The sequence below is a fragment of the Anas platyrhynchos genome, chromosome 38, assembly GCF_047663525.1.
Source record: "Anas platyrhynchos isolate ZD024472 breed Pekin duck chromosome 38, IASCAAS_PekinDuck_T2T, whole genome shotgun sequence".
In the NCBI taxonomy this organism is placed as follows: domain Eukaryota; kingdom Metazoa; phylum Chordata; class Aves; order Anseriformes; family Anatidae; genus Anas; species Anas platyrhynchos.
Window position 1 is genome coordinate 1,221,145 of NC_092626.1, and position 17,706 is coordinate 1,238,850.

Consider the following 17,706-nt stretch of genomic DNA (forward strand, 5'->3'; position numbering starts at 1 on the left):
GCAGCCTGTCCACAGAGATATCACACCATTTGGGGACAGCCCAGTGGCCTCCATTTGACCAAAGTGCCTGGAACTTGCAGAAAAGCGAGAGGGGCACACCTCCAGCAAGCCGCGGGGCAACCGCCTTACGGCTTACAAAATTAAATCAATCAATCCAAAAGAATAAGTTACAGCTCGTGTCTCAAACTCTGCAGCCTGCGCGTCTTCAGGGCTGCTCCCAGCTACTTTCTGAGGGACCCTTTGCAAACTCAGTTCCTAAAGCCCTGTCAGGGAGCCCCAGCGGCCGTCCCGCGCATGCGTCACAGCCTCGCCCCTCCCCTCCCCGCACTGTGGCAACGGCTCCTGCGCATTCAGCGGGGGCGTGCGCAGTGTGCGCAGTGTGCGTAGCGCGCTGCGTGCGCGGCGTTCCTAGGGCGCGGCTGGTGCCCCGCCTGGAGCTGTTTGTGCCGCTGCGGCGGCGCGGCACGGGAGCGGAGCGGAGCGGAGCGGAGCCCGGCCGGGCTCGGCGCTGCTGCGGTCGCCATGTTGAGGCGCAGCAAGGCCGAGGTGGAGCGCTATGTCGCCTCCGTGCAGGCCTCTGCGGCTTCTCTGAGAGAGGTGAGCAAGGCCTCGCCGCTTCCCTTGGCCGGCGGGGGGGGAGGCGGAGGGGGTCCCGGTGGGGTCCCGGTGGGGTCCCGGGTGGGGTGGGGGGCTAGGGGGGCGGCCGGCGTCGTGAGGGGAGGGTTGGGGCTGCCCCTGCCCCTGCCCCTGCCCCTGCCCCGCGGCGCCTCACGGACAGGAGGGGTTTTATAGCAGGGCTTTCCTCGGGGCCGGAGCGAGGGAGAGGTACTTTCCTTCACAAACGAAGCACCGCGCCGCCTTCAAGTTTCAGTGTCCTTTCCGTGCGGCACCGTGGAGGTTTCTGGCCGGCCGCTCGCTGAAGCGACAGCGCCGAGCGAGGGGGACTGGGGGCGCACAGCTCCGCTCCCTGTCAGCCAGCGGGCCCGGGGGTGACAAACGCCACCCGTGCCCATTTTAGCTGGGAAACGCTCAGCCGCCTGATGCGATTCAGCGGGCCCTAATCCTGAAAGATCCCGGCCTGCCGCTCGGAGTTGCTTTGAAGCGGCGTGAATGTGCCCGAGCTAAGCGTGATCCGGTAGGGACTGCGTGCAGGGGCTGTGCCTTTGGTTGGTGCCTTTCCCAGCAGCAGCAGCAGCAGCAAAGCTGTCCTGTGACTTTGTGGGTTCGACTTGGGCACTGTTTGGGCTAGACAGCGTCAAGTGCATCGCCGCCAGGTGCACAGATACGTTCCCACAGTGTTGATACTCCCCGGTGGCCTCGACACAAAATATTTCCTCTCCTCTTCTTGTGCTCAAGGCCACCGGACGCGTTTAGTTTTGACTTTCGAGCGATGCTTACAGCTGACTGTGTAGCACAGTCCACCGAGGGAATAGTTACTGGTTTCCTTGTTGTGTTGATTTCGGAGGGAAGGGTCTTCCAAGGCTGCAAGCGTTTCTTTTGAGGTTGCTTTTCATCCCTGTCCGCAAGGTGTCAAGCGTGAGTCCTCTCTGGCGTGTCAGTGATACCTGAAAAGATGGACCGAAAACGCGGAGGCCTGTTTTCATTTATTTTCACTTAAAGTTTTACATAGATCACTTGGGGGTGGGGGAGGGGTGGGGAGTAGCAATTTGAGTGTATTTCGAATGCAGACCGTTGATTCATGTTTTGCGTCGTTGGGCCTAACTACCTCCAGTAGTTTGGAGTTCACAGACAAAACCTGCTTTTTGATCCGATGTTGGGAGCTCGGATTTTAAATACACATTTAAAAATAGCTTCTAGTTTGATATGAGAATTTGATATGAAGCCTGTCTGCAAAACCTGCTATGAGAAGCTTCCTCTAGAGCTGAAGAAAAGACTGAAGAAACTAGCTGAAACTTTGGGAAGGAAGTGAAGACTTTTCTGCTCTCCCTGTTCTTTATGGAAATGTTATACATCTTACTCGTGGGGAGGGACTTTGAGGCTGCAATGAGATAATAGATTATGATGCATGCCTTTCAATCAGACTGAGATATTTTGAAATTTTCCATTCTCTGTACATGTACATGTATACTTATTTGTTGATAAATAGACCACACTTATAGACTAAATTAAATATCAGCTCACCTGAAAGGTTTCAGACCCTGATAATGCAGTAGAATTGGTACAAGTGTGCCACTGTGCACAGTAATCTCTGTGGAATTTTAGATGGAGAATATGCTTGTGAATACCGGCAAAGACACACTTTGCAAATGTGTCCAATGTTACGGACACAGAGTGTCATTTATATTAATGAAAGTATTGATGTGCAGATTAAGCATGAATATAAAACTTCAAGTGTCTAGGGCAAGAAACCAAACATACCTCACCTCATGGAAAAACAAAACAAAACAAACATACCCAGATTTCAGGTCAAATAGTCTCATTAAGGAGCCTGGTTTCAGATGGTTTGAAAAGTATCTTATTTCTAGATACAGTCACTGTACAAATGACCTGCTTCTGATCGTTTGTGCTTACATGATGAATCTGTACATCGGACTTAGCATGAAATATCTGTATGAAGTCTATATTCCTACTGCAGGAAATGAGCATGCTCAGAACTACTTGAATTTTGCTATATTCCATTCAGAGTAACACATTAACGTTTATATATGCTTTTGCATTGTATTTACTTTTTGTGCCTTGTTCTGCTGGACCATACATAACAGTGTTCCATTAAATATATATATATAGTTTTATTTTTATTTCATATTTTTATGCAGAAACTATATACAAGGTATTTTCAAAAGATAACATACTTTGCCTTAATTATTCAGGATGCAAGAGGAATTTTGTTACAAATGTGAACACCTGAGGTTTAAATTTAGCTTCTTTAACGTCTAGAACAGTAATGGAAATGCATATTTCAATTAACTGGCAATATTACTTTTACACTGTGAGTGTAAATATATGTGGTTTGATCCTGCTAGGATCTATTTCTTTAGTCATCCTCAAGAACTGAGTTCACAAGTCATCAGAATTCCTTATAACATACACCTGATTGTTTTATACCGTTGAGTTCTGTTCATGCACACCTGTTTTATTTTTCCCTTTTCTATTGAAAATGCAGTTGCTCAGGAATTCCTGATGGTACTGTGTTACCAACTACACGTGTTTGTTTTTTCCTTTTTATACTAGTGACTTACACAGATTTTATGTAATTACATCATAGCAAGCAAAATTTCCTTTCCTGTTTATGGAAAACTGGTTGCTTCAAAACATCTTTCCAGTGTCATCAATAAAGGCTATGTTATTAAGACTTGTATCAGCTCTCTTCAATGAGTGTTTGAGATGGATGGAAAAGCAGCAAGGCAGCCTTTCTTCCCTATGCTTCTACCTGTGCCTATGTAAATACTTCCTTATCCTGATTTAAAGGAGACACACACCTAACCTATGTATGCACTTTAGTTATTAGGTTTAAGACAGAAACTGCAGTTTGCTTCGTAATGAACAACTTGGTTCTTCTGGCTGTTTTCTGAATCGGCACAGTCAGGAGGTTTTCCTAAAGAAAATACCTTGTCTGAGTTTAAAATGCGTACCTTCCTACCACATCTTTCTCTCTTGTTTTCAATGTAATGCGGCTTTCACCTCAAGCCTATAGTTTAGTGCTAGGTAAGGTCTTTTTGATTGTTATTATTTGTTATTATTGTATGTAGTTATTCAGTGCAGTAACAGTTCAGTAGCTGAATGCAGTCCTTACTGTGTTCATGACGAGAAGCCCTCTTCCCCCCAAAAAAAAAGTTTATATAACTAGCCTGATAACACCGTTGGGATTTCGGACTGTGCCATGGGTTCGGGAGACCACTCTCAGCAATACTTCCTTTAAATTTTAATTCAGTTCTTCTAGTTTTTTCATGCTCCGCTGACCGTATGCGCAGCCCTACTGTGGGTGGAAACAGCCCCTGACCCCAAGGGGTATGGCCTGCCTTGTGTGGTTATATCCCAGAACGTGGCAGCCTCGTTTGCACCTCCTCCAGGCTCCGCAGTAACCCTGTGGCCCGAACTCCATGGTTTTTGCTGTGTTTCCACGTTCTTGATCATGAAGACTGCGCTATTGTGCAGTAGCACCAAGGTGGTGGTCTCTGTGTCATTAACAGGAGTGTAAGTGTTTCAGACCCCACTACGTAGCACTAAGAGCATCCAAGGGTTCCGGGGTTCAAAGCCTGCTCCGTCACAGAAATATTTCAGAAGGATGGGGCTGCTACAGGCCAGGTAGTCCAAACATTTGCTCAAGGCAGGTCTACCTTCAAAGCTGCCCCAACAGCAAAAGTCATACCCAGCCAAGTTTTGAGTATCTCCAAGGGAGATCTCACAAGCCTCTGTAGGCAATATGTCACAGTGTTCAATCACCCTCCAGGTGTTGGTGGTTTGTTTTTTTTTTCTGTATTCTTATTATTGCAGTCCTCTCTCCAGTGGTGGGTTGCCCAAATTCACACTGCTCCCTCGGGAGTTGTCTTCAGAGTGGACTATCATTGAAATAATACCCATGGAGTTTGTCATCAAGAGCATTGTGAAAAGCAGCGCAAAACAGGGAGGGAGCTAGCAATTAGACAATTAACCTGGACAATTGCCGGTCTAGTGTTGAAGCTGACTTCCTGGCCTGTCAGCATTATAAATATTTCACCTAGCTGGACATGCTTTCTTTAAAGAGGCTGAGTTTATTATTGTTGTTTGAACCGTGACCCCTACTAGGTCTCTCAAAGAAGGCTCTGGGCCTGGGATTTCGGAATGGATGCCTCAGCTTTGCCCCCTTCTTACTGCATGGGATCAATCATGCACGAGGAAGAGAGATTTCTTTTGAAGCTCCTGCTTAGAATAACAGTAGGGAGCGCTTCAGAAAGCCCAATGGATGTAGCTGTAGGGGGAAGGAGCTGAGCCTAAAGCCTTCCTGCCTCCAGCAGCGGCAAATCCTGAGCTCAGTTCCCACCAAGGTATCAAAACATGTAGTGAGCCAAGCTGAGTGTGGTCTGGTTGTAAGGTTAGCAATGAATATGGTCAACTGCTGTCCTGCCGGGCGGGCTACCCTCCTGGTGCTGCAACCACTGGGGACAACACGGTGCCAATTCCACAGAGATGCTGACCAGCGTCAAGGCGCTTGACCTGGTCTGCATGAAGGCAATTTCACATCACGAAAAGCAAAGATTTCCTCCAGTGACTCCCGAGCCAGCTCTCAGGTTCTCCTCTGCACCAGCGCTAAGACTTTTAATCCTCAGCCTGGCAGGTGTTGACAAACTTTGTAATCCTCGTCATTTAAAAATGACGTCATTTTAAATACATAATCGTCATTTTAAATACATATTTAAAAATAGCTTCTACCTTGAAGTTTTTGCTTGTGACTTTGTAGTTTTCTAGCTCTTTCCTTTGACTCATTTCCTCCTGCCCGTGCTTCTCCCATCTTGCCCTCTTGCTTGCTCAGTTTTCTGTTTTGCTTTTTCTCGCTTTCGTTTCCTTGTTTTATTCCTCCTTAAATACCTTTCGTCTTTCATCCCCAGAACAAGTGTGTTCAAGCTATCTCAGACTGATGACATCAGAAATAAATTACTGTATTGATGCATTTTGTATATAAACTGAGAGTAGGTGGGATTTCTTAGGTGGGAAGAAAACATTTTACCTATATTGAAACAGTTGTGAGTGATATGTACTAGACCAGGACTAAGTACCATCTTTTTTGTTTACTCTGTCAGATTTTAGGGGTTCTTTTTGCAACATTGTTACATTGGGGGAAAAAAACAGGCTGTACTTTAAATGTAGCAGACTCTCTTCTTCTACTTTTTCTACACTCTTCAGTAAGAAGTGGTTGTGAAATGTCACAAATATTAAGGCTTGTTGCTTGCTTCACCAGTAACCTCAATTTCACGTTTGTAGCCTTGGCCAGTTACAGGAAAAACATTGTTTTCCAAATCCCACATCTTTCGGAAACAAAACTTTGGGTATGAGGAGCGGACTGGAGCTGATAACTAGTTATCAAATTCAGTCTCTCAAAAAGTATCCCCATAATTTCTGAAGGCATAGGAGATCGGTATCTGCTCACGTATACCTTCCCTTCGTTCCTAAAAGTCTTCCAAATATTCAGTAGGAGGTATAATGACTTAAAACAGGTAAAATAAACTGAATTCCTTACATGCTACAAGAATGCTTTTGCATAATGCTACATCCCTCAAGGCAGGGCACAATCATTTCCAAATTCAGAAATGGATAGCAATATACAAATGGCTTGTCATCAGAGTGAAAAACTCTCCAGTCTTGACTGGGTATTAAGTGAATCTGAAGTATGACTCTCCTTGTTCTTTTCTTTAAACTTTCTGCACAAAAGCAGGAAAGTTCTGATCAGTGGTACCATGACTTTTTCTGGGTGGTCAGTTTTGTGCCTGCAGGGACTAAGTGAGAATAGAGATAATCGTGGTTGCCAGTTGTAAGGGCCGAGTGAAGCAGGAAGCAGAAAGTGGGAATGACCCGCTTAGAGTAGTTGCCATGTGGAACAAAGATAAAATGCTGTGTTCAGGATAAACAAGGAACATTCCAGTAATGCTTTGTTACCACGAGCAAATCTGCTGAAGGTGGAAAGCCTTATATCCAAGTAACTATAGTACTTGTGATAACTAAGAATGAGGTTTTACCTGTGTTTTTTGAACAAAAACTCTATTTTGGAAAGAATGTAACTGTGCTATTGGTCGATGTTCTTGAACATCATGATGTTCGTGATGATCTTGTTCTTTGGGACTTGAAAGTAAACGCTGTGCTTTTTTTTTTAAGGGAGGTGATGTAACTAACCATGATGGAACAGGTGGACGGTCAATTTATGGAGATGCATTTGAAGAAGAGAGCTTTGAAGTGAAGCACATGGGTCCTGGATTGCTGTCGATGGCAAATAGGGGTCGGGATACGAATAACTCTCAGTTCTTCACAACACTCAAAACAGTAGAAGCCTTGGACTTTAAACACGTGGTGTTTGGTTTTGTGACAGATGGAACGGATGTTGTGAAAAAGCTCGAATCCTTTGGTTCTCCCAACGGGTTAGTAAGTGGAAGAGTTGTCATTACAGACTGTGGGCAAATAGAGAATTCTGGCTTTTGAGTATACAGATGTTCTAGCAGTATAAATCAGTATTTAGATGTTATTGATTAATTATTTCCACTTCCTTAAAAAGGACACTTCTGATGTATAAATGTAAAATTGCAGCTTATGGTTGTTTTTTATGTGTTCTAATTGATTTTTTTTGCATGTTAAATAAGTTCAGACACTGGCATATTTTGGGTGTATTTGTGTTATGACATATTTGTATGGAATGTCAAATTTTACAAATTAAATCTTAGTCTTGTCAAAATAACTATTGTCTTCACTTTGGCTTGCTGAAGAGCAATTTGCATCGCGTTGTGTACTTATTTTGAACATGCTAATTGATGTTGATGGTCAGTAGACTGAAGGCCTTTGAAATGTCATTCTTCCTCTGATGAGCAGTGAGGAAGCTGAGGCAGCTGGGCAGGTGCTGGTCAGGTGGATGCTGTTTTGTGCTGTCTGCAGGCTCTTGGGCACTTGAGTACTTTGAAAGGTAAAGAGCAGTTCTTATGTGCAGTCTGCCACAGGATTTAGTTCATACTTGCTCGGGAGATTACCTTCCAGACCCACGTTGTTTTTGTACATGGTATGTTAAAGTGGCTGGTAACTTTTCGTGACAACCATCTCCTGGAGTGTTATCTGGGAAGCTGTGGTGCAGAGGGGGAACGTGCATGGGTAAGTTCTTTTTAACTTCTCTCTTACAGCTCGGCGCCAGGACTATCAGTATTTTTTTCAGAACAGCCGACTTGCTGTTCATATATGCAGTTAGAGATGACTATAGACATCACATGTTTCTGTCACGCGCTATATCTTCATATCATGCTTTACTTCTGAGGCTAGCGAGAGCAACCCTTCCCTCAGCCTCTCCAGGGAACGCTGCTTACACAAGCATTACCCTGCACGCCCCTAGCGCACAGATTCGACCCGTGCCTGCGTTACACGGAGCTGTAACCCAACAGCGAGCCTCTCCCCTGCTCGTTGCCGTTTCAGCTCCACAGCACGGGACGAGGCCCTGCCATTGTTCCCGTTAACCCCCTCCGCCCGCCCCGGTCCCTCAGCGCAGCGGCCGCCTCGATTTCACGTTGGTAGCCTTGGCCAGTTACTGGAAAAGCATTGTTTTCCAAATCCCACATCTTTCGGAAACAAAACTTTGGGTATGAGGAGCGGACTGGAGCTGATAACTAGTTATCAAATTCAGTCTCTCAAAAAGTATCAGAAGGGTCTTCCTATGCAATTACTTTGAAAGTGTTGTACATCTAAAATGTGCTTGTTGTGTGTTTTCCGTTCAGAAATCGTTGAAAGGATTCCAGTTCGCTAAGCTGTATTTTGAAGTAAAGGAGTATGAACTTGCTAAAAGGTAATACGCGTTGCTGTATTCTGCTATTCTGTTCTCTAAAGTACTTTAGAAAAGCTAAGTGAATATGAAGTAGACTGGAGAAATCAAGATCACTATCATGCTGCTTTACAGTAGCAGTAGATGTGGGTATCAAGTGCTGTTTAAATCTTTATAAAACAGCAACTTAGATAATTAGTTACGTGATATTGAAAAACTTGCTGTTTGAAATGGCTTTTATTCCATTGTATTATGAAGTAATTACAGTTACAGTTTCTTTCTCTCTTTTTTTTTTTTTTTTTTTTTTTTTTTTTTTTTTAGTAAATACCAATACTTGGTGGCAAATAAGTAGCGTCTGTACATGTAAAAATAATGTTGTTCTGTACTTTAAGGTCCAGACCAGGTATCTGGAACCAACCATGACTGCATTTCCTGTATCACATGTTAAATTCCTGCCCCGCTTCCGTGGACACTGGGGGGGGGGGGGGGGGGAGGACAGAGGGACTCGTATTATTGAGGAATATTGATCCTTTTTTTCCTGCTCCATAGGTATATATCTACATACCTCAGTGTGCAAAAGAGAGATCGGAGAGCACACAGATTTCTTGGACAAATTTATGAAGCTGAGGACAACATAGAAAAAGCTTTTGGATGTTACAGGGTAAGTACTCCACCGACCTCCGATGTCCTGCTTTAATCCATTGTAAAGGGACTTTTAAAATCATTCTGTTCTGGACTTTTCTTAATTGCATAGAAGAAAACATGTTTGTGGAAAAAGTGTAATATGTATGCTTTCTGTTGCCAAAGGTGTATATGACGTACTGCAGAGGGGATTCTTCATTTGATGTGTTTTGCTTCATCAGTATTTTTTTTTTAAGATGATTCTTTTGTGACCTAGACTGGGTCTTTGTGCTAGCTGCTACTAAATTCTTTCCATATCTTACATTGCCCTTTGGACTAGGGAATTTGACAGCAGTGACAGATTCTTAGCAAGGGCTCAGGTGACAGCAGTAATCTAGTTGCTACTGGAAGACTAGACCTAGGGTGTTTTCTAGTTGTTCGTATTTGTTGCTTTTTTGGGGGGTTTTGTTTGGGGGGGTGTGAGATGGGGCAGGGCGAACATAATTGACATTTATTTATATGATTGCCCAATGAAAAATTCACCATCAGAATGCCTTTGTTCAGGTTTTGGGGAGGGAGAGGATGTGCTCAAAAGTTTTGCTGCCAATACATCCCAGCTTGTCGTAGGGTGTGACTTAATTATATATTTCTTCAAAAATGTCTATATGGAGTTAGACTAAAGGTACGTAAGAGTCCAGCTGCCTGCGTATAGCTGGTGGTGGGGGCAGAGTAGCTGGCTTCTGCGTTTTTTCCCTTTGAAATTCTTTCTTTTCTGAATTTTTGCTCTTTTGAGTTGCAGCAGATGTATCTGGGTGCTGTAGACTAGTGATGCATTTAGCAACTGAGGTCTTTCTTAACTCATTCAAAAAGTATTTACTAATAGATCTGTCTGATTTGAATACCTGTGTCTTTTCAATGACTGTTATAATTTTCTTTCCCATTCTGTGTGGATTGCAAGATCAAGTTACCTTTTTTTTCCTACCTTTTTTTCCAGTGTGCGTGCATGGGGAAAACTAGCGTTCTGTGGAGTTGAACCCAATGCAGAAAGATCTAGTACTGAAGATAGCGGAGTTACTGTGCAATAATGCCGTCACTGATGAAAGAGCAAAATACTGGGTTGAAAAATCTGCTAAGTTGTTTCCTGGAAGCCCTGCTGTTTACAAGTTGAAGGTAAATGCCAATTTCCAACCTCTGTTCTGTGACGTTCAGAAGCTTCTAGCGTCTGACTGGAGGAGCACTTTTCCCGTGTCATCTTCTGTAAAACTTCCTGGCTAAATTATTTTAGAATCTTGAGTATTAAATCTAATGGAATTAATATTCTTTAGATGTAATTCTTCTAGAATTTATTCTATTTTTCTAGATTTCCTATTCTTCTATTTAAAGAAATGTTAATTTCTCTGCCATTTGACACTTCGGTCTAGCTTTCAAGAAAACTGCAACTGCAGGCTTTCGTACACTTGTCAAGGTTTCAGGGTTGACAGTCTTCAAAAATGCAGGAAAATCATGTTAGTGGTCACATCCAAGAAGTTAAGACTAGGTAGGCAGTTCTCTATTTATTGTGTGACTGGCAGGAAGGTATCAGGCCTGAGAACTCAGACTTCCTTGCCCTCTATGCTGCTTGTTTGTTTTCTAAATTTGGATTAAATAGAGCAGAAAGTAAGGAATGCTCTAACTCTCGATTGCTGCGTAAAAGCCTTCAGTCGCACAGTCTGACTTTTGCACAGGTATTAGTTTTGTGTAACACAGCAGCAATGACACTTAATCTTAAGATGTTTGTTTTAGACAGGCTATTCTGTGGCAGGGTATGCTGCCTTTGAACCAAATGGTTTCACAAGCTGAACATGCCATCCATAAGAGACAAATTCTGATTTTTTTTCCCTATTTTAAATGTTTGAGTGTTTCATTAAGCTTCGTAATAACTGGAAGCTTTTCAGCTTTAATAGTTTAAGTAATGTAGTTTGTGTGGTGGAGGCAAGAGTTGTCTGTTAATGTAGTTGTTGAAAAGTGTTGCAGGAAGCACGGCCGAAAGCACGACAGACACACAGTAGAGTCAGATCATGCTCCATTTTATTGCCCGAATAGCCTAACTTTTATAGAGAACTTAACAGGGGTGGACAGTGTTTCACACAAGATTATTGGTCAAGAGCACTCAGACAAGCAACTGCAAGAAAACAACCCCACCTGCAAGAAAACAACCCCCTTGTGATTAGCAGTCACATAGACCTTGTCCTTGAAGCCAGCTACTGGTAACAATATTTTTCTGAATTCCTCAATTGGGCGATGTGGGAACACTGTCATGGGAACTTCTCATAGTTGCCCTGGTAGCTTGGTTTGCTCAGCTACAGCAAGCCATGGGATTTTTGCTGTTTCAAGAAATCCCTCAACAGAAAAGGCCCACATGCAAGATGAAATATTAATGTGTTGCCTTCATGTTCAATAGGAGCAGTTGCTGGATTGTAAAGCACCATCGCTAGCGGAACTTCATAAATATGATGTTGGTAAGAGGTGTTACTCTCTGAAACTCAGCATAAACATGACTGTCTGTACCAGAGGTTCTTCTAGAAATACTTCATATTGCAGTAAGAGACAGATAGCAACACTGAACAGCTAGTATGGCCTTAATCACTCCAAAAGAGGAGTGAATATGTAAGGAGTTTCAATTTATGCTGTAACATGTTGCTGAGAAGCAGTATTGTTATGCTTGGTTCTTAAGAATCTGTCACATACTTCCCTACTTCTATCCTTTCTGTGTTCTCTAGTCTGTTCTGATCCATTTTCATTTGCTGCTGCCTGTTTAGCTCTTTGTGTTTGGACATCGGTAAGCGTCAATGGGAAGGCAGGTCTGTCTTCCTATGTGACCTATGAATATAGGCTCCGAATATGTTTCTAACCACCTAAGAATGAATTCAGCTCTGTAATAATGGCAGTGTCGGACTAATACTGGTTTGGAACAATGGGCAGTAATGTTTGTGTTATCGTCATTTGTGCCAAAGATGTACACTTGGGTCTTCAAGACAGAACAAGGGAGGACCAGGAATGACAAAAAGGAATTTGCATTGGGGCTATATGGGTGCTCACGCTCATTGCTAATGTAGTCGGTTAGGTAGGACTAAATATTCGAGCAAGAGGCGTATCTATTAGTATTTTTAGAGTCGAGTGTGAGGCAGCCTTTATCAAAAATGAAAGTGCTCAGGTTCCCTAAATGGTGGACTGGCTTCTCTTTATTCTAAACTAAATTCTTAACAGAGAAACTGTGACTATTGTACATCAATTCTCATTGTATACAACTAAAATCCTCTTAATTTACTCAGTAGCAATTTGTTAAATTGCAGTTCTGAAGTGTTTCACTCAACGGGAAATAGGAGAGGTCCGGGTCTATTCAGCAGTTAATCACTTTCCTGAAGCCATAACAAAAAGGAAACTTAGGCTACCTCATGTTTCAGTCCGTGCATAGATTGATTCAAACAAGTCATGGAACAAAACTTTGAGCATTTCTCCGTAATTCTTTAGGAGATTACTTTTTCATTTCAATATGTCTTGCTTTATGCTGGTCGCTGTAAACGCTTAAAATACACTTTCGCTGTTTTGGATAAGCAGTCTTTATTTATTTAAGACTATATTTTTAATGTAAAGTGTGTTCTTTTTCTCCACAGATAACACCTTACCATCCCATTTGGGTAAAAGTCAGAGTAATAGCGAACTGCAAGTCGCCCGTCAGAATCTCCAGGTAGGAACTGTAATGGCCTCAGCCATTTTGTAATGATCAGTAATGTTACAAAGATTCTCACTTTTGACAGAGAATTCAGAAATTACTAACTATATCACTGTCATCATCCACCTCTTCCCCTAAATTAGTTCACTGACTTGGTAATGACATGGGTAGTGGTTAGATCAGATATTTGCTCTGCTGAAGGGAGTTTGAACACAGTGCTATTATTCCAAGAGTAGTGTCTTGTGATGCGGTGTTGGCATGGAGAGAAACACCTGCAAGCACTGCTTTTCCTGACAGCACCTGAAACTATGCTCTTCACTCTGGGCATTCAAGAGCACTTGCCCTCTTGACTTGATCTTCTGTGAAGACCATCCCTTCTGCCTTTACTTTTCTGCTGCTGGTGACTCCCAATAGTTTATCCACCAGCAGGCTTGGGCCACTAACTAAAGAGCTCCCAAACCTGCATTGGTTTTATTCTGTAACAGCTTCTGTGCTTCTGTTAGATTTCCTGCTGGGACTGTCTTTTGCACCATCCAAGATCAAAAGAATTGTGCGTATCTTTTTTCTCACCACTTTCCTAGAGGTGCTTTCCACTAACTGAAGAAACAATACAGCAATCTAGTGTTTAGGGCACTGGACTCTTTTGTCTTACAGATAATAGCATTATCCAAAACTTCTGGAAACAAAATCCTACTTTTAATTGTCTATGCTGTTACTTGAACAGCCATGCAGAGTTGAATTCTGCATTTTGGAAGGCCAAGCAGTCCTGCCGCAAATCCAATTGAATGCAGATGGCCATTAGGATACTTCTAATTAGTCAGCTATTGTGTAACACTATAGTTAAAAACAAAACCTAAGCATATCTGCAGAGGAAAGAATTCTAGTTCACTATAAATCGGTAATTTCATGTGTTTCGAAGGCGTTTCAACATTTTTTTTCCTTGGTATAGAGGGAGCGTTCAGCACAGGAGAAATATGCACTGGAACTTGAGAGATGAGAACGTGCTCTAGTTGAGCGAGAAAAATTGCTTCACAGATGTGAAGCAGCTTTCGCTGCAATAAAAGATGCTGATGAAGACGTTTAGGCAGTACTTGGAACTATGAAAAAGGTACAACAACTTACTTAGTGATTCTTATTGCTCCCCATACATTTTAACTTGCTTGTAGTTTTCTTAAGCCATCATATGTTTCCTGGATATAATGCTTATTTCTTTAAAGTGTTTGAAACCCCCAAATGAAAGATTTAGCATAAAAAGTGCCAAACTGTTGTTAGTGAGTTTGGTGTGGTTTCCAGTTCAGAATGGTGCAATGAATTGTGGGATGTGTAGGTACAGATTACTGTTGAAATTTGGGAAAACTAGATTAAAATGAAGCAGTTAACCACTGGGTTAGAGAGGTCAGTAAGACTGGTGCTTCCAGTATTTGCAGGTCTTCGGAACAGACTAGACAAACATTTGGCAGGAATGAAGTGATGCACTTTATTATGATACAGATGGTACCCGATTTGATAATGGAATTGGATGGTTTAGACATCCTGGCACCACCTACAACAGCCCTGTGGTCTGTGAAATTATTGCCAAATCCCTGAAGAACTGTGAAATTATTGTCAAAACCCCTAATATGCAAGCCTTATAAAGCATTGTGTAATGTGGTTTGGAGAAATTGAGAATATTAATTCTTTTTTTTTTTCCTCTCAAAACCTTTCACTTATAATTCTGCTGTCCCTGACTGTTTTGAAAGTTTATGGTCAATTTCAAGCCACCTTGCTCCTGTTCCATCCCAAGCTGGGCAAGCTTTTCCTAGGCTTGGTTAACTCTAAAGGTTTGGCCTTTTCAATGGAAGTAATTGAGCACTCCGTTTGGAGCCTATCTGTAGCATTTTCTTTGTTGATGAGATCATTTCTATATTTACCGCTTAAGTCCTTTTTGCAGCATGATAACAGTCTGAGAGTGAGGCTTAAGAAAATGTAGTGGATGGTTGAATTCCTAGTGCAGAAGACAACACTTCTGAACAAAAAGCTATTTTCACATAGAAGATTCTCACGGTTTCTGAGAAATGGAATGTTACTTTCTGAAAACATTTGTTTTATACTCAGCTTCAAAGCCTCAGTGTTGGTTTTTTTTTCAGAATCTGCTGGAAAATATTTAATTATATTTCAAATTTCCAGTGAAGGGGAAAAAAGACACATTCCTTGGTTTCTTTTTCAAGGCACGCAGGTTTTTGACTGTTACAAGTAATTGTCACTTCAATTTTCCTTTGTTGCAGTTTCTTTTGTCCGTTTTTGCTTATATTTTAATGGTATGTACTGGTATTAAATTATATTGTGGACTAATAATAATAACAAATATTAAAAGATTACTATCTTGAGTTTCACAATTATTTTTTTCCAATTCGATGAAATGTAGCACGTATTGGATACATTGCTGGACATTGCAGGACAGGTGTTTAAGTACAGGTGAACTAAAGCGTCTTAACTATCAGCAGTGAATAGTTAGAATATTTGAAAGATTCAAAAAAGGGAGAATTGGGCATATTTGTGGTTAAAATGGATGCTAAAAAAAAAAAAGAGCTAAGTGTAAACAAAAGCTTTTACATTTGTTTTCATTCACAATTCTTTCCCACACCTGACTTAACTGAGGAATGTACAAGAGGATCAATGAGAAGATCTAGGTATTTTCTGGAAAAAAAAAAAAAGATCCATAGGCTGTACACCATGGCTCCCATTTTCTTTATATTTCTTCTTAATATGTGGTGTGGATGTTGCTTTCTTCACTACTGGTGGTATGTGCAGATTGGACCATGAAGAATTACAAATTTGATCTTTGAAAGTTTGTCCTATTTTTTAACACTGAAATGGAACTTAGTTGAGAATTATTTCTAAAAAGACTCTCTTGTTAATCACGTTTTAAAATTTGATATTTCTCTAGCAGCATGAGACAAAAATGAGCCAACTGAGAGAAACCTTGAGAAAAATGACTGATGAAAATAACGAACTGAGGTCATCGCTTAACTCTCTGAGAGAAAGTATCGAATTCCTAAAAACCCAGGCAAGATTAATTATTTCCTGTTACTAGCTTTACGAGTTACAGTCAAGTAGTCAAGCAGTACAGTCAAGTTTATAAGTAGCTTTGCAAGTTACAGTCAACAATTTTAAATGTTTGAACAAGTTGTTTGCAAAATTGCTGATTTTGTTTCTTTAAGACAAGAATTGTGTGAATGGTTGTAAATACGTTCTGCTTCATTTTCTAGTACATGAAATTTAGTCTCTCAGAGCTTTTGCAGTATTAAAGACTTTAGAGTTAGTTATTTTTGAAAGTGTTAATTAAAGGAGTATTTTCTCTGTTCTTAAAGGCACGCTGAGACAGTGGTTCACAAGAATACAAAGTTAAAGTTTTCTTCTCACTTGACTTAAATCTGACCTAAATGCTGACAAGCAAATTGCTGCCTAAACTCTTTTGACCGTTGCTCCTTCAGTGAATTGCAGTTCTGATGCTCTTGAGTATGATTAAAATCATCTGCTTCCTAGTCTCAGTAAAATCTTTCTTTCTCTTTCTCTTTTGTGCAAACTGAAGTATTCATAGAGGACTTACATGATGATCAGGATGCTTGTTGTATCCATAGAGTATGCTACTTATATTTAAATGGTGGTTATAGTTTGCCCCATATTCTTTTCTCACAGTCGCAAGTGATATATGAGCAGTATCAGTAGTTAGAATTCTGAGTGAAGAGAAGAACAGTTGTCTGAAGGTAGATACAAGAAAACTTGTGAAGGTTTTAGAGAGATGTTCGTGTAGTTTGTCTTCAGGAACGTCTGGATACCTTTCACAGAGCTTTTCTGTACAGTTGTAGCAGAGGGACAGAATGACAATTTCACGAAATCTTTATTCTTCCAACAATGCTAGTTACACAGTTAAAATTTAGCATAAGTAGATTGTATGAAATAAAGCAAAGGAGTGTATTAAATGTATTAAAATGAGGATCATGCACAGATCATTAAATATTTTCTTTCTCCTATGATCCATTTAGTTAGAATTATAAAATAGAGTGATTTTGTATGTGAAAATCTCTTCCCAAGGCTTTCATAAACATTTGTTTAAGCACAAAATAAAGCATGTGCGTATTACTAATGTACTCGTATATTTTAGTCTATTGGTATTGTGGTTTAGAAAATCATAGACTTGAAAACTGAAATAACTGATGTTGTGGATGTGTTACAGTTACTACGGATTTCAGAAGTTTACGACCCCTTAACTATTCTTATGGACTGGATCTCAGACCAACACCTTAGCAAAATAGAAATACAAGAAGAGAGAGAGGGCAGTGAGAAACCTCAGTGTGCTAAAGAAAACTACACTCTAGAAAATTGTATGAAGGTAAAGGCATTTGAATTTGTTTAGGTTGAAATGTTAAGATTCTTTGTATTATTTCTGAGTGTAACAGGTCTGCCTGTTTTACACACGCTTTGAATACATGAATTAAAAGAAAACAGCAGTTAATCCATCAGTATTAATTCCAACAGTGAGATGTAATAGATAATTTTTCATACAGATATTTATACAGATCATTTTTAAGGAAATGTGTAGTGTGCAGTCTGACCTTGAGATTCCACCTGTCTTTCTATTTTAAGTCACTTTTCTCAGCTGATAATTTACCTCGTGTTTTATCTGTAATACTGTATGTAATTCCTTTTTCCTAAGGAGATACACACGTCTAATTTAAAGTATTTTAGTGCTGATACTAGGTATTAAAAGTTCAAGTTATGTCTTATAAAAGATGATACCGTGCTATACTTGTAACGCTTTTTTGGGATACCGAGGCTTGGAAATCAGTGAAGCGTTCAGGAAATCTGCTTTTTCTGTTTGTTTGTTTGTTTGTTTAATTATTATTCTATCTAAAATTTGTAGCCCTTGGTATTAGACTTCAGAGCTTGA

General features: G+C 41.1%; 1 long non-coding RNA gene across 2 annotated transcripts; it reads left to right on the forward strand.

Moving 5' to 3' along the window:
• Positions 1-582: 582 nt before the first annotated feature.
• Positions 583-10,577, forward strand: LOC140001163 (uncharacterized). 2 transcript variants are annotated; one of them, XR_011806292.1, is made up of 4 exons: positions 583-597; positions 6,808-8,467; positions 8,993-9,104; positions 10,059-10,303. It is a non-coding gene; the product is annotated as an uncharacterized lncRNA (long non-coding RNA). The 2 variants fall into 2 exon arrangements; XR_011806291.1 differs by lacking the exon at positions 583-597 and having other exon boundaries at positions 6,878-8,467; positions 10,059-10,577.
• The last annotated feature ends 7,129 nt before the right edge of the window (positions 10,578-17,706 follow it).